This window comes from Protomyctophum bolini (genome assembly GCF_963924005.1).
Source record: "Protomyctophum bolini genome assembly, chromosome: 4".
Lineage (NCBI taxonomy): Eukaryota > Metazoa > Chordata > Actinopteri > Myctophiformes > Myctophidae > Protomyctophum > Protomyctophum bolini.
This window is the reverse complement of record NC_137865.1, coordinates 46,661,772-46,679,917: the sequence shown is the minus strand read 5'-3', so window position 1 is coordinate 46,679,917 and position 18,146 is coordinate 46,661,772.

Below are 18,146 nucleotides of genomic sequence, written 5' to 3'. Positions count from 1 at the left end.
GAAACGACGGATAAGTTGAAAGTAAAAGTACCTTTTTACTCGTACATTTCACTTTACTTTACCAGTTTTACTTACTCTATTGTATACCCAAAGGCAAATGTTGTACTTTTTACTCCACTATACAATTATTTGACTGCGTTGTGCTTGATGGACTACTTTGAAAATATTTTAGTACATTTACTCTTGCACTTTTAAGCATTATGTTTGATGCCAGTATAAACTACTTTTGTACTTTTACTCAAGTCACAACATTTAATACATTCTTTTTTACTACTAACTGAGCATTTTCATATCGTTGCAAACCTCTATATCTCCATATTCAAACCTTTTTGTGGGTTTTTTTTTCCGTAAATCAACTCGATCATAAACAAAAGTCACACAAAAGTAGCAGATCCATGAGTTTGTCAATCTTCTACTTTTGCCGTTTTATAATTTGAATCCCGAAAAGTAACAGTTTTATACCTTTTCCACCCGGCGACAGAGACAATATTAGTAAGAAGTACTGCAGCTACTTTTACTTACATGTTCATCAATTACTTCTTAGATGTGAGTATACATCCCTCCAGCACTGGGACAAAGTGTGAAGGGGTCAGGGGTGTGAGCCCTGAGGGACCCCCCCAGGGATGGGACGCCCCCCCCCCCCAGGGATGGCACCCCTTGCCCTCTCTCTTTGAAGATTCCATGATGCTGCATGGTTTCCCTTAGCGTTGGAGAAGGAACAGACATCTTCTAAAAGGAAGATAAGATGAGATATAGCCTGCTTGAACCCCCCCCCCCCCCATGGGGACCCATTTCACCGCGACGTGAAGAAGAATCGGCTAATAATAAACCAGCCGGTAAAAAAAAGTATGAGAAACTATAGCTCCAAAATAGTCTAAGATGGGAGAGGAATGTGAGGTATACGCGGGGGAAGAAATACTCTGATCTTCTTCTGTATGTGCATTAAGTAGAAGTAGCAATACCATAATATTAAGTAAAATCCCACCCGTGTGAACTGAGTGGTGCAACTCCCCTCTCTCTCCCCCCCTCCTCTCTCTCTCTCTCTCTCTCTCACCTGTATTGGAAATTTGACTTGAATAAAACGTGCAACGATATTGGCATCAAAATGCTTACAGTACCACTGAGGTATAAATGTACCAAACCTTTTCAGAATTAGTACGTATGTTTTTTTTTTTTAAATCACACCCATGTGAACTGAGTGGTGCAACTCCGTGTGGGGGTCCCCGGAACTTCCAGGCCCAGGGTGGCAGCCCGGTTTCCGGCAGTTACCATGTGGGGGTCCCTCTACTGTACTGTACTGTACTGTACTGTACCACGTTCAGGTGTTTTAGACAGATATGTCGTGTTCTGTGTTTTATAGGCGGTTGCCTTCCGCTCTCAAACGAGCACTTGCCTGGTCGGGCAACCTGACGGCAAACTCCTCCTGCCCGGAAGTTTTAGTTGTATCTTCCAGGGGCCGGAGGGCAACCCAATTTTCGGTGGTGAGGTGACCACAGAACTACAACATGACGTCACTCGAGCCGCGGTGAAGAGCAAACCACCGCCACCGCTCCAGCCCTTCTCTCTGTTTTTACTCACCACCGCTCAACGTTATTTCAGCTCCGGTGGTCACCTCACCACCGGAGCGGTGGTCACCTCACCACCGGAGCGGTGGTCACCTCACCACCGGAGCGGTGGTCACCTCACCACCGGAGCGGTGGTCACCTCACCACCGAAAATCCAGACTATGAATGAGCCTTAAGGCTCATGCATACTCCAGTTTTAGTTATCACCTTCACCTTATCACCGTCACCTTCATAACGAGTCCAGGCCATCATACTCACAGTGACCCCGCCTCCCTGGTTCTGATGCAAAACCACCCACCCAACTTCTAGACCAATCAGTGAACGGGGTGATGGCTCCAGAGTGAAAGGACTTGTCTGATAGTAAAAACAGAGAGACGTGTCACGGGTCAGCGGTGATAGCTGATCACTGCGGCGGATGACGTAATGTTGTACGAATGCAGCTTTTATAGTGTCAATGCATGCCTGTGATATTGGGAGGACTACCGTTATGATCACACAGACATATGATTAACCCATTCTGACCTGAGATCAGATTCATACGAGGTTTCCACTAGGACACGCACTGGTCTGATTAATCCATTCTGACCTGAGATCAGATTCTAGAAAAATGTCAGTCGTTCTTCGATTTTTCAAAAATAGCAGACCTACAAGCTCGTATCGCGCCACTCGGTGGCGCGATATGAGCTTGTAGATCTGCTATTTTTCAATAGCTAAAGCATAACATGATGCCAACACCAAAATGGGTTCCCGTTCAGAATGGGTTAAGTGCAGCAGTTACGCTGGGATGGGGTAAAAACAATTACAACAGAGAGCAGACGTTTATAGTCGAACAGATTGAATAGTTTAAAGTTTAGAAATCAAATACCAAAGATGTGTGGAACTGGAATATACCTGCCAGTGGGAGTTGGGATCTGAGACATGTGTAGTTTGATGCAAACCAGGTGTGGAAAGTAACGCTATACAGTACTTAATATATATAAGTACAAGATACAACAGGTACTTTCACACAACTGGTTTGCATCAATCAGAGTCCTCAGAGTTACTACAGGGGGTTAGGGTTAACACTTTGACTTCTATTCATGAGTTGCCAGAGTTAATTAATTGTAATTGTAGTTAATTAAACACTTTCCCTGAGCTTCGCGAGTTTCCCAAGTGTTTTCATTGTTGTTTTCATTGTTTAATCCACGTTTTTCCACCGGACAGAATGGGATATGAGACGCGTTTTGATAGCCTAGCAGCCTAGCCGCCCCGCCCAGGCTGTTGTTGTGGTCGGTCCGTATATTCGGTCCGTATTCCGAGCCAAAAATAGCAGCTCTACAAGCTGACAATGCCTCGAGATGCGAGCCTGCAACGCCTTGCGAGCTTGTAGATCTGCTATTTTTGAGTGGTGTAACCACTCCCAAGGAACAGCAATGTCCGTGTTCACCTATGTGTTCACCAATGTCACGTGACGTTAATGAGCACCAGTATAATGAGGAGGGGGGGGGGGGAGTTGCACCACTCAGTTCACACGGGTGTGATTTAAAAAAAAAGAGCAGTACAGTAGAGAGTGAAATGTCTCAAAATGCACATTGATCCAATTCACACTGATGACAGTTGCTGGAAGACATCTATGACATCTTTAATCTGCAACACATTATTATACATTTTGTAGTGGGGGGTCCCTGCTTCATCTCTCTTTAGGGGGTCTTTCCTTGGGATGAAGAATATTGAAGACCCCTGCTTTATTATACTTCTACTCCACTGATTTATTTTATTCTTAAACCCTATATTTTCAGAGAAAATTTGACAATGTTGAAATATCCATTTTACAGTATATAGGCTTACGTTTCACACTTACTTTCACACTTTAACTGAAGCAACAGCTTGACTTCTACTGAGTATTTCTACCCTACGGTATTGCTATTTTACTTGGTTATAGGCCTACTTGTTGCACCACTGCGCCACACTGATTCTCTTTTCCATCATTATTTTCCCATGACAAAGGCAGAGACTGTACATTATTCCGTATGTTCACGCAGGGTTCATAGGTAGAACTATGATCAATGAGTCAGATGAAAGCCAGAACAAAGACACACATGCATGATGTGACAGAGGTGTGTGAAGCCATTGATCTTCCTCAGGAACAAGCCCTTTGTACTGTCTGACTGCAGTGCTTCTCAAACATCCATGGCACACCCCCCATACCCCTTTACAGAACCTTAAAGATGGAGTGCCACGTTTCTTTCCCACCCTAAAACATGATCATCAAGTGTATAGTATTTGTTAAAATAGATAGATAGATCTTTATTTGTCATTGCAACGTGTACAACGAAATTAAAAGTGCCAACCAATCAGTTACATCATATCACAAAACAACATACAAGCTAAAACAAAACACACATGACTTCTTGTTGTTGCACAACCCCAGCAGCACTAGTAATGCACAAACATGTAATTTTAGCTGTTATCGCACAACAAACCCTTATTGCACTTAAGATAGCAGGGACCCATAAGGGACCCCTGGGGGTCCGCCGGACCCCACTTTGGGAACCACTGCCCTAGGGAAAGTCCTTGTCTGATGTGTTATCATCATCATCATCATTTTTCGACCGCGGTCGAGATCGTGGATTTCACAAAATATTACGTGTGTTGTGATGGTGATGTGATGTATTATCGACACCTTTACGAACACATTGGTGAAGAAATATAGTCCTATTAAAGGAATTATTATTATTTTAATATCCCCTGACTAAATGTCTTCCAATATGACTGTTTCCTTATACTTCCTATGACCTAGACAGCCTCTGCAGTGTTTTTTCCTGTCCTGTATCACTTATCTGGATGGTGTTGCTTCCCCTTCTGTCAACACCTATACCGTATAGGGCTGCCTGCCCTCCTCCCAAAAACACACACACACACACACACACTGGTCACTGGCCACTTTCCACCCATTAAGCAGGGACGTGAACACACAGACATCAAAGGGAGCTTCAGCACCTGCCCCTTTTACCCGTCTGTAAAACAACAAGTAACACCTGCCCTCTCCAGACCATGAATGCAGCGTTTACTACACGGTGAAAGAAATGCAAAATGCCACTCCTTTCCTTTCCATGCCATGCCGGAAGGAAGGCAGCGTTCAGGAGAATAGCTTTTTTTCCGAAGCCTCCTGAACTTTGAACGCAGCATTTTGCATTGAACAAATTTGTTGTACACACCGCAACTCCATTAGATAAAGAGTGCTGGGTTGTGCCCCGAACATAGCTGATCTACAAGCTCTGTTAACTAAAAAGCATAAAATATAAGGACAAGCTAATATTTATGATTTCCTAATTCTAACAATAGAGAAAACGTTCTATTTGTGTGGTTCAGTGTTGGATTTGACAGCACATTTTATTTAGTGTTTGTGAAAACAATTATTTCGTTTTAGTCATATTTTAGTCATCTGAAGTCATGTCTATTTTTAGTCTACTAAAATTAGTCTACTAAATAAGATTTCAGTTGACTAAATCTACAGTCGATTTTTGTTAACCAAAATGTATTTTGGCAGGACTTGATTTCATCGTAATGTCTGGTTTTACACTCTGTTGCATGCTGACAATAGCCGACCTGCAGTACAGTACAGTACAGTACAGTACAGTACAGTACAGTACAGTACAGTACAGTACAGTACAGTACAGTACATACTGTAGCTCACAGTGCGTCACAGATCTGCAATCTCACGTTGTGCAGCTTGCAGAACTATTTTCATTTGCATGCCGACCTGAAAATGCATTGAGAGAGAGAGAGGCTACAGAGCCTGTCAGCCAACGACTATACCAGTGGTTCCCAAAGTTGGGTCCGGGGACCCCCAGGGGTCCTTGAGGGAGTTCCAGGGGGTCCCCATACAGCTAAATGATAGTTAGGAACCAAATGGACCCTTATGGGTCTGGAACTCTGAGAGTGTACAAATGGACCCTAACGCGTCCATTTGGTTCCATTTGTACGCTCTCAGAGTTAAATTGGCATTGATTTTACAATATAAATTGGGGGTCCCAAAGATAGAAATGCTATTAAATGGGTGTCCGTAGATTAATGCATGTCAAACTGGGGGTCCTTGACATTAAACAGGTTGAAAATCACTCCTAGCATGTCCCTGGCATATATTTTCAAATGGAGGTCCGTGGGCTAATTAGTGTCAATTTGGCGGTCCTTGACATGAAAAAGTTTGGGAACGGGAACCACTCCTATAGAGACTCTATAGCAGTGATTACTATCAGAAAGAGCCATTTATCACTTATTCTAACAACAACAAATACCACTTTACTGCAAACTGTCCCCTGAGGAAATACGAGTCCCCTGAGGAAATATTAGCAACCTCCTCGTCCAGATATCTTTAGGGCTTTCGTAGCATATTTTTATCTATTGTTTATGGAAGGGCCGTGAGTTATGCATGCTGAGCGTGCTTTTTTTTCAGCAGCTGCTACACTGTACACACACACACACACACACAGTACACACACACACACACACACACACACACACACACACACACACAAACACACGCATGCACACACGGTACACACACACACACACACACGCAGTACATTGTTACTCCCAATTCCCATTTGTTTGAGCGAGCCTTACACTGTATACGCCACACATCCATCCATACGTTATCGTTGGCTCTACGCCACACATCCATAAGTTATCGTTTATTTTAAACCATAGTTTCCTAGAAACTATGTGGGCTCTGGATTCCTGGAAGGCTGACAATTCTTGGAATGAAAAGTTTAACCCATTCTGACCGGGCACCCATTTTGGTGTTGGCATCATGTTGTGCTTTAGCTATTGAAAAATAGCAGATCTACAAGCTCATAGCGCGCCACCGAGTGGCGCGCTATGAGCTTGTAGGTCTGCTATTTTTGAAAAATCGAAGAGCGACTGACATTTTTACAATCTGATCTCAGGTCAGAATGGGTTCATCAGACCAGTGTGTGTCCAGTGGAAACCTCGTATGAATCTGATCTCAGGTCAGAATGGGTTAAGTGCATCCAATAACATCCATCTGGAAGCGGACATGACTGCTGAGTTATTATACCGTAAACAACTTAAGTACATTCACTCACAGTACTGTATATACACTGCACTTTTTTTTTTACATTTATTTTGCAAATCATTTTAAAATTGTGAAAATAGCCGATCTACAAGCTCACACAACGCCGTAGATGTAGATCAGCTATCTTCACGACTTTAAGATCACTTTTAAAGTAATAAAAAGGTTTAGGCATATATGGCACCACGCAATCAAGAGAGGGCACATATACAGTAGGCCATAACATCTGGGTTCCCGAGGCTGATATAACATCTCATCTCGGGTACAAATAATTGCAGTGGAGCTCCTCCTGTCCACATGTGGAAGTGTCCTTTGGCAATAAGACACTGTCGGTGTGAGCTCGCCACCATTGGTGTGTGAATGTGGGGAAGTGAGGACGCTGGTGTCGAATGTTCGCCGCTTCACCTCCCAATGTATGAATGAAGGGACCATTGTAAAGCGCTTTGAGCACTTAGCGCTATAACATGCAATTCATTGTTATTGTTATACATACAGTACATACACACATTGCTGCGTGGAGTGGCTATAGCAGCAACACTCAAAAAGAACCAGAATACTTCTTCCAGCACCATGGGTGGCTCTACAACATACAGGTTGATAAATGAAGGGCAGCCGGTCCGTGTTTCACAACCGAACAACCACATTACATTACATTACATTTAGATTGAAAACGGACTGGAAGCAAACCCATTGATCAAAGCGCTCCTGCCTTCCAGCTAGCTGATAAATAAACACACGGTGGGCGGCTCAGGGCATGTTGTTTATACGTTATGTGTGGATATAGGTGTTGCTGATATATATATACCTGGTACGTGTTTTTTTGTGTCTTTCAAAGAGTGAAAAAGGTTTCATCAATCTTAAAAGGAACCTTTGATGTGTGCGTGCGTGCGTGGACAGTGTGTGCATGCGTGGACAGTGTGTGCGTGTGTGTGTGCGCGTGCGTGCGTGGACAGTGTGCGTGAGTGAGTGTGTGGACAGTGCGTGCGTGCGTGCGTGGACAGTGTGTGCATGCGTGGACAGTGTGTGCGTGTGTGTGTGCGCGTGCGTGCGTGGACAGTGTGCGTGAGTGAGTGTGTGGACAGTGCGTGCGTGCGTGCGTGGACAGTGTGGCGGTGATGTCAGTGCCAGGTGTCCCATGGTGGATGTGGTGGATTGAGTTCCACTAGAGTTCAGGAGGTTGACATCAGGAGGACATTGAACCTCCTATAGGCTATACAACACGGACCAGACCCTCCCCACCTGTCCTGTCCCAGGACAACACAACAACAGTGATGGAAGACGTGGTTTAACTTCTTTAACTCTCTATCCATTATTCACCCCATGCTGAGTTGAATTTGTGGATATACTTTCTTTTTTTGTTTTTGTCGCATTCCTGAGCCATTATACTCTGATAAACCATATGCTGACCCTATACTCCCTGTCTCCATAGGAAACCACTGCTGGTCATCATTATTGGCTTGGGGAAATCGACAGAAACGAAGATAAAACATCTATTCAAGTCTCCATGCGGGTGAGTAATTGAATAAGAAAAATCACACCCGTGTGAAATGAGTGGTGCAACTCCCCTCCCCCCCCTCCCCTCCCTCCCTCCTCTCTCTCTCTCTCTCTCATTAGCAGGCAACAGTGCAGCACTATCTCTCTCTCTCTCTGTTTCTGGCACAACAGCGCCCCTATTGGTACTCATAGTCATACTGGTGCTCATAGTCACATAGGTGGTCACATAGGTAGGTGGACACGGGCATTGCTGTTCCTTGGAGTGGTTGCACCACTCAAAAATGGTAATTTTATTTCGGGGGTGAATCAATCAATCTTTATTTCAGACTATACATGGTCCATAACAATCAACAATACAGGGGACAATTCAACAGAAATTAACATAATGGCAACAAAAAAATGTAAAAAAACATCCAGACACTCTCTCCAGTGTTTCCAGAAACAGTACCTGATGCTGCTCTTCTCAGGCATGGGGCGAAAGTCATTATGATTTCATTGTTTTGAGTCATTCAACCTCATTATAAAAGTGTACATTAGACTCCTGAGAACAGCCTCCAGAGCAGGAGGAATACCACCGTTTACAAACAGATGGCTGGCACTCGTCCGCCTCGGCAGGAAGGATTCTGAGAGCGTCATCATAATTATGCCACCAGCAACTTATTATATTCACCTAGGTTACTGTAGCGGCACCACAAGTATGGGCAGTATACAGTAAGCTTTATAAAGGGCTATCTTGACATCAGTACACATAACATTTTTGAGATGACATGTTGGCTTGCTGGCATACAATTTACAATACTGTACATCATCACTGAGGTCGGGATGACCACATACATACATACATACATACATACATTTGACAAGGTATGCCATCTGGTGACCAATAAACCGAATACAAATCTCAGAATGTTTAAGCAGTTTTTAAGGACCCATTTTTAGGCTAGTGCACTAGACTAGAGCATGCTTTTGCCTTTTTTAAACCTCACCCATTGTAATCCAATACATACATACATAGGCCTACATACATATTGTACATACATTGCTGCGTGTAGGAGTGGCTAGCACCACTCAGAAAGCAACAGAACACTGGGGTCAGATATCTGGGTCACATCATTAGGGATTGATGAGGTGACCCAGATATCTGGGTCACATCATTAGGGATTGATGAGGTGACCCAGATATCTGGGTCACATCATTAGGGATTGATGAGGTGACCCAGATATCTGGGTCACATCATTAGGGATTGATGAGGTGACCCAGATATCTGGGTCACATCATTAGGGATTGATGAGGTGACCCAGATATCTGGGTCACATCATTAGGGATTGATGAGGTGACCCAGATATCTGGGTCACATCATTAGGGATTGATGAGGTGACCCAGATATCTGGGTCACATCATTAGGGATTGATGAGGTGACCCAGATATCTGGGTCACATCATTAGGGATTGATGAGGTGACCCAGATATCTGGGTCACATCATTAGGGATTGATGAGGTGACCCAGATATCTGGGTCACATCATTAGGGATTGATGAGGTGACCCAGATATCTGGGTCACATCATTAGGGATTGATGAGGTGACCCAGATATCTGGGTCACATCATTAGGGATTGATGAGGTGACCCAGATATCTGGGTCACATCATTAGGGATTGATGAGGTGACCCAGATATCTGGGTCACATCATTAGGGATTGATGAGGTGACCCAGATATCTGGGTCACATCATTAGGGATTGATGAGGTGACCCAGATATCTGGGTCACATCATTAGGGATTGATGAGGTGACCCAGATATCTGACCCTGTCCACAACATTGAGCATCTTGTTGGTCAGATAAAAAGAGGGGGAACGTTGTTGTTGTTGTTGTTGTTGTTGTTGTTGTTTTCATGATCATGACGACACTCTTTTTAGGATTAAATTTAATATCAAACAGCAGTCCATATACTCAGAGCATACATTCAGCGGCTGCTGTAGGCCAGCAGCGCCACAGAGAGACGTGATGACCAGGTCATCATGTCTAGATCCTATATAATCTCTTTAAGACCTGAGGCTATAGAGCGCCGCAGTCCCGCCCCCTTTCAGAAAAGCGAGTGTCCCAGGAAATGAAACTCCAATGCATTTTTCCATCGGCACTTCTAATATAGTTTATTTAAAGACGGTTACGCCGCGGACAAAGCCAATTCGGATCGTGACGAATCATGACAATGAACACAATGTTTTGGGACGATCAAATCATTAGAAAGAAGAAAATAAAGGCAGGAGACAACACTATTTGTTTTGTTTTTCGTCTTATAAATTATTTGATCGTCCCAAAACATTGTGTTCATTGTCATGATTTGTCATGATCCGAATTGGCTTTGTCCGCGGCGTAACCGTCTTTAAATAAATTATATTCGAAGTACCGATGGAAAAATGCATTGGAGTTTCATTTCCTGGGACACTCGCTTTTCTGAAAGGGGGCGGGACTGCTGCGCTCTATAGGGCTGTCCCGACCCGATCACCTGAGTGGAAATCTGGGCAGAACAGAACACACACACACACACACACACACACACACACACACACACACACACACACACACACACTCACAGAGACATTTATAGTTAGGCTATAGATATCATGATATTAGACTGAATATTGTCTGTGATTTTGGATATTGTACTATTGTATACTTATGATATACCATAAGTGTCCTATATTAAAGTATCTGGTCGGGATATAATCGGTATCGACAGATACTCTAAATCAAATAATCGGCTCTTTATTGCATTATAGTTGCATTTATAATGCATTGTAATGCATTTATGAGGCGTATAAATGTTTAATAATTTATACATACAACTTATCACAAAGACACTTTAACAGACAAAGTTAAGGTAGTCCCCCTGGGGGAGTGTGGTCAATGAATATTTCCAGGGTTGTAGATTGTAGATTAGATTAAAGTGATTTTTATTACACATGCTTTAGTTATTGTCACACTACTTCAAACTATACATCCTATTATGAAGTGACTAAGTGCTACTGTATGCGACTACCATTTGTCTTGACGTGAGCTCGGAGAATACACTTGTCAACTAGGCATCCTGTTGTTTTGACTTCGCGGCTCATTTCCAAGTGCCTCTTCCACACAGATGTCTGCACTTAATGTGTTATTATGTTAAGGGTGAATTCCTCTGAGAGTTGTGCACGCGTGGACACACACACACGAGCACACACACACACACACACACACACACGCGGTACATCAACATTCTTGGACTTGTGGATGATTTTATGAATGGCACTTTTACTATTTTTTAGCATTTTTCACACCGACTCTAAAGCCCAAAAATAGCCAGCTATACGAATTCCAACACTGGCGTCACTCAACAGCTGGCAGCGAGGGGAGTTAAATGCATGTGAATTCATTATAAATGTGTAATGCTAGTTTTGAAGGAATGGTGTGCGTAATGCTAGTTTTGAAGGAATGACGTGTGTGTAATGTGTGATGGAATGTTACTAATAATAATAACTTGGCTACAGTTTACCTCTAGACACCCATGGGTGGTATGAATGTGGATGTCGGTTTGAATAGCTTTGGTGAGGGGGTTGGTGGGGGGGGGGGGGGGGTGGGAGACAACAAAACATTGCTTTCCCACAACAATTACGATCCAGATGTCCTTGAGCAAGGCATTTAACCCATTTAGACCTGAGATCGATTCTACAAATACCTTCTCAATCCTGACAATTTTCTGAAAAACCCTATGTTTCTATGTCAGTGGTTCTCAAACATTTTCATGTCAAGGACCCCCAAAGATATATGTAATTGGCCGCCGACCCCCATCTGAAAATATGGTGTTCCACGGACCCCCCAGAAGCAAAGATTTGAGTTAAAAACGTTCGCTCTGTAAGAATATATAAATTCAAAGATTTGCACCACATTTTCACGGCTTTTCAAAAATAGCAGACCTACAAGCTCGTAGCGCGCCACTCGGTGGCGCGCTACGAGCTTGTAGATCTGCTATTTTTCAATAGCTAAAGTATAACTTAACGCTTAAAACACCAAAAGGAGTTCCCGCCCAAAATGAGTTAAAGCCTGTCATGGTGGCTGCACATGGTGGAACATAATGTGTGTGTTTGTGTGAAATAAAAACATGGTAAAATAAAACCACCAAATCAACAATATTGACAGAGTAAACCAGAATGCTATCTGGCCCTGAACAGACCCAACCGACCCAAAACAAAGACAAATCTTACTACAGACTCAGTGAGCACAGTCTTGCGATGGAGAAATTAAGGCCATCATAGGCAGACTTGTCTCCCTAGAGAAGACAATCTACGCACGCACGTCGCACAGTCACACAAATGGTTCAAGGGTTGGACTTTATTGTTACATATTGTTACATCGCATGGTATTAAAGTCAACTATATAAGGACACACAGTGACCTTTGTATTTGACCCCCCCCCCAGAGGCTCCACCAGCACCCGAGTGACGTGTTTTAGTAACCTGTTTTTAATTCAGTTGTAGTCTGCACCACCATGGCCCCTGGCTCCCTGCACGCTCACACCAGTGTTGCAACACGCAGGGCTATGAAAATAAGCCCAAAAGAAGCGACTATAAATTATAGACTATATCAGCACTTTAAACCTATATGCATACACTGGCTATTTGCAATTGACAATAGTCGATCAACAAGCTCACAAGTTGTGCTATTTTCAAAACAAATCTTGAAACATTTTAGAATATATTTTTTTTTGGAAACTACACACATCTTTATGAAGAACTCAAATCGTGTATGGGGGTCCCACTCCCTGCTACAAAATATTCTCAGGTGGGGGACCACGGCCAAGCATACCCAAATTAATGTGGGGATCCTTGACATGGAAATGTTTGAGAACAACGTGTTTAAACAACATTAGGAAACGAGGCCAAAATATGCAACTATACGCTTTAGAAAAGAGCCCCAAAAAACGCAACGCAAACCTTCCAATATTTACAACTCAGCGACTCAACATACAAACAAGCTCAAAGTCACTTATTATAATAAGCAGACATGGAAACACTGGTTCATACCAGGACAAACACCTGCAGGATGTGGCATTGTCTTTAGAATTAATTAGGATACATTCTGTTCATGCCAGGGGAGGGATGGGGGAGGGGAGGGGGGGTTAGGTAAGCTGAGGATGTCTGGGGAATGGGAAGGTCACCAGTTTGACCCTCAGCACATCAGTCTACGAGTGGAAGTGTTCCTGCCGTCACTAAAAACCCATTAACGCTCGGATGACGACTGGAAAGTAAGGTTCCACGTGCAAGCGGATTTCAGATGCATTTCAGGTCAACTTGACACTTTCAAAGAAACAAGAGAAACGTTTGGATGGCACTTACACAACTGCTACAGAGCTGACACTGAGGTTATATCTTATCTTCTTCTCTGGAGTTCTGCCTCAAAGCAGACCAGAGGTAGAAAACTGCCGTACCCTGATGTCATCGCTAGGGTCACGTGCATCAGTAAGCAGGAACTGGGGAAGTCTGGCGTGGCATTGTGAAATCCATGATCTCGACCGCGGTCGAAAAATGATGATGATGATGACCGTGTTTTTTCTGCGATTGGCCATTATCTTCCCCATGCAGGGCAGGAACGCTGCGACACCCTCTCCCAGTCGCAGCAGTCTTTTAGACCCATTAACATTCCAACCGAATTCCTACCAAACATGTTGGCTAGACTTAATTTGCTACATTGCCTACATGCAGACGAGGGTATGGGAATGGGTGACTGCATGGGAATGGTAATGATCCAATAGCCATGTAAAGTCATTATGACTAAAACAGCCCAATGTTGTGTGGCACTCAGGCCTTGCTCAGTCAGACACAATACGACATTAGAGCTATATTTTGTCATGTTGACATTTCCATATAGAAGGGGATAAACCTGAGGCCGATTCTACAAATGCCCTCTAAATCAGTAGTTCCAGAAGTGGGGTCGGGGGACCTATTATCTCCATAATTATTTATTTTTTGGTCCCATTTTATCATTTCAAGTTCTCTATAGTCTAGACTCTAACGCCGGGTCTACTCTCCACTGGACACGTGTGAAGCGGGTAAAAAAACGAACCGGGGCAATTTTAAAGCGGTCACCGAACGCATTGCAACGCATTGCATGGTAGGCAGTGGAGCCACCCTTCATTGATTAAAAAGGGAACATTCCCTGACTGTGTCGGAGACGCGCACGCGTCCATGCAGTGGAGCCTCCCGGCGTTATGACCTTATTCAATCAAGTTAACCACCGACTGTCAACCATGTTATGTTGTCCCTGCATGGAAACCCAGGACACAATCTCAGATCTGTATCTGTATCACATATGATTACTGTAGATGAGGTTTCACAAGCTTTTCGTATACAGTATAATTCTGACAGTAAGTACCACATGATTGGCACGTCCTAATGCTAAACAGAGCAGGTCGTTATAGGTAGAGCCATTTGAGACATCCATCAAAGCAGGCCTAATAGTTTCCAAACACCCAATACCCAATGGTCCGGTGAACCCTTGTCAAATGCACCCCTTCCTCACCCTCCTCATGTGTTTGTGCCTGAACTACTAACACTTCGACAGGCATTAGTCTGACACCCTATACCCCAGAGCCTAACCTAACCCTCGCCCTCCTCACCCTGGGTGCATGTGTTTGTTGCCGAAGTACAGTTGGACAGTTGGAAAGGCATTAATTAATCTGACACCCTATACCCCAGAGTCTATAACCCTAACCTCACAGGGAAGCCACGGCCAGGTGAGCTTTAACCGCTAACGTATGTCGGGGGCCACGGGGGGGGGGGGGGGGTTTAACTGCAGGCCACGCGTGTGTCGTAACCGGCAACGCATGTCGGGAGCCATGGGTGAGTTTTAACCAGCCACGCAAATGTGTCGCGCTGCGCTGTGATGTGTTTTGAGCTTGTAGATCGGCTGTTTTTGCTACGGCAGTAATTTGCAATGTGGCCCTCTTAGACAGCCGACAGGCTTCTTTTGGAACATTTGGTATATAGTATTTTTACTGGCCTAAATTATTGTCTATACATTCATGGATCCTGCACTTGCTGACTGCCTGTCACTATTGGGACATTTTTTTGGTTTCTTGTGACCCTATATCATAGGCAAAAATGTCAAACCATTCCAAGCATTAGTTTTGCACAAAATACACTCCTTGGGCTAAAAGCAGCCATAGCCACGTGCCCAAAATGTGCTGACCTCATCACATTTGTCATGACGGCTATGGCTGTTTTTAGCCCAAGGAGTGTATTTTGTGCAAAACTAATTAATGCTTGGAATGGATTCAGAATCATGAAAACCCCTATAGTTTGACACGTCCCATCAGTGGCGGAAGGTTCTTGTAATTGCCGCAGCGGGGGGAAAAACGTTTTTTCTTGGTACTTGTTTTACAGTTTGCTAATAAACACAGTGGTGCGCTTTCAGTTCACAACGAACACATTCAATTGTTTCAGCATCTTGTTGCAACATTTCAGCATGATCAATGATCAACAGTAAATAATTAAATAGTTTCAGCCATAAGCGGCGGGTGGATTTTACCTTTTAGGTAGGCTAGAATTGAGTGGGACGACGACGCAGATTTATTTATTTATTTCCCCCAGATGGTCTAACAATGCCATGATTTGACCAATAATGTATTACCAAACTCGTACACCATTGTTCACGAAAGCAAGATCCTTGACCCAATTACAGCAGGAAAAGGAACAGTTCTGTTCCCCGGACATTGTTTTGGGATATTTTGGCTGAGATGGCTCTGTTTGTCAAGTCTCAAAACTGTGGCGATTACCCGGCGGTGTTGCTGCCCCTCCCCTCTCCTCCCCCTCCCTCCCTCCCGGCTCATGGCTCTTTACAGACGGGCCGACGGCACACAGACAGCAGCCTCTCCACTGACCGACCGTGTCAGTGTATAGTGTTGCTGCAGGAGTGTGAATGAACCGTGCGGTCACTGGAACAAAGCCACCGTAGTAGCATTTGAATACCTGTTCTGTTCTGTGAACACCGTAAAGGTGTGTGCCTATACGTGACAGAATGACCAGGAGGAGGGGAGCTTCAGCCTTCAGTCAGTGGGTGCTATTTGGCTTAATATTGTGTCAGTGGGTGCTATTTTAATATTATGTCAGTGGGTGCTTTAGCCCTCAAGCACTCCCGGAGTTGACACCGTCACATGCTACTTAAAGCAAAAGGAAAGTTTGAATTTTTTGACATTTTGGCCTGCCATAGGATGTTAATGGTAGGGTCACAAGAAACCTCTATAAAAAGAATTGCCCAATAATAGTGACAGCCAGTCAGCAAGTGGATTAATGAATGTATGTATATAGACTATTTTAGGCCAATAAAAAAAGGCTATATATACCGAATTTCCCACCCGAGTGTGGAAATATAGTATGGCCTTCTCCATCGTCAAAGTTGCCCACCCTGCCCTGTCCCAGAGGATGACGACGCTGTGTGGGTCTCAAAGTGGAGTCTGCCCCCCGTCCCCCATTCCAGATGGTCACCATCAAAATGGGTCCACACACACACACACACACACACACACACACACACACACACACAGCCTTAAGATGTATACATTTGGGGCGTTCTTGACATGGGAATTCTTTCTGGGAACCTCTGCCTGCCTGCCTGCCTGCCTGATATCTGATAAGGCCAGATTGGGCTTGTTCAGCCTCATTTAACATACAATCGCACAGAAACATGTCCGCCCGCTCCACCCATGTGTTTATGATCTGTAGCTGCCCTGAAGCACGTCTACTACTATATGTGTGGTAGTAGAGGGGGAGGGGGGGGTGGGGAGGGGTCAAAGTTGTTGTGAGACCCTCAGTGGGACCCCCATTCATCCTCCCTGGATGATTGAGACTGATGTATTTGTGAGGAAAAAAGGTACTGCCGCCGTAGCAGACAAACCCGCAGCACTCCGGATTGAAACAACATCCTTCTAGGTGTTCAAAGGCTCGAAGATATAAGTTGAGGTGAAGAAAAATGCCAGCACTGATTGTATGTCCTTTTTGCATGATTTTTTATTTACCTCTTGACGAGAGTGAACAAACGTACGTGTTTCGGCTTTGGATTAGTAGCAGCTACTCTATTCCTGGGGTCCACACATAAAATACATTAGAATTACATGTTGAAATACATTTTACAAGACTGTAAGAAAAACAGTTAAAAAAATAAAATACAACTAAATATAAAACAAGTGATTAATAAATATAACATCATTCACAACCATGAATACAATTTCAGTTTGAGTAGCCTACCGTTACAGTATGAAATATTTTAAACTGTGTTCAATGACCATCAAAAGCAAGTGACATGAGATATTTCTTTAACTTATTTTTTAAAATCTGATTTACTGCCTGTATGGCCTTCCTCAGCGTTATGACGCTATAACGCTGAGGAAGGCCATACTGTCAGGCCGCAACGCGTACGTTTGTTCACTCTCATCAGAGGTACAGTTGTGATCAAAAGTTTACATACGTTTGTAAAGGACATACTGTCATGATAGTCCTGCCTTTCCAATAATTTGTTCAACTCTTATTTTTCTGTGATAGGTTGATTGGAGAAAATACTTCTTTGTCATACAAATAAATCTTGATTTTTTTTGTATTTTTATGAATGTTTAAGGGTTTTCTGAAAATGTGACCAAATCTGCTGGTTCAAAAGAATACATACAGCAATGCTAATATTTGGTTGCATGTCCCTTGGCCATTTTCACCCCAATTTGACGCTTTTGGTAGCCATCCACATTGTTCCACAAGCTTCTGGCAAAAAACTAATACTGTAATAATAAAAATCACACCCCTGTGAAGTGAGCAGTGCAATTGCAGTGCAATTGCACTGCTCACTTCACAGGGGTGTGATTTGTATTATTATTACAGTATTCGTTTTTTTCTTATGAAAGCAGAGAGTCTTCTGTTTCATACGGTATATAGTATGTACATGTCGCTATAGGCCTTATTTTGTGAATAATAGTTCTTCAGGTCCATGCCTTCTCTA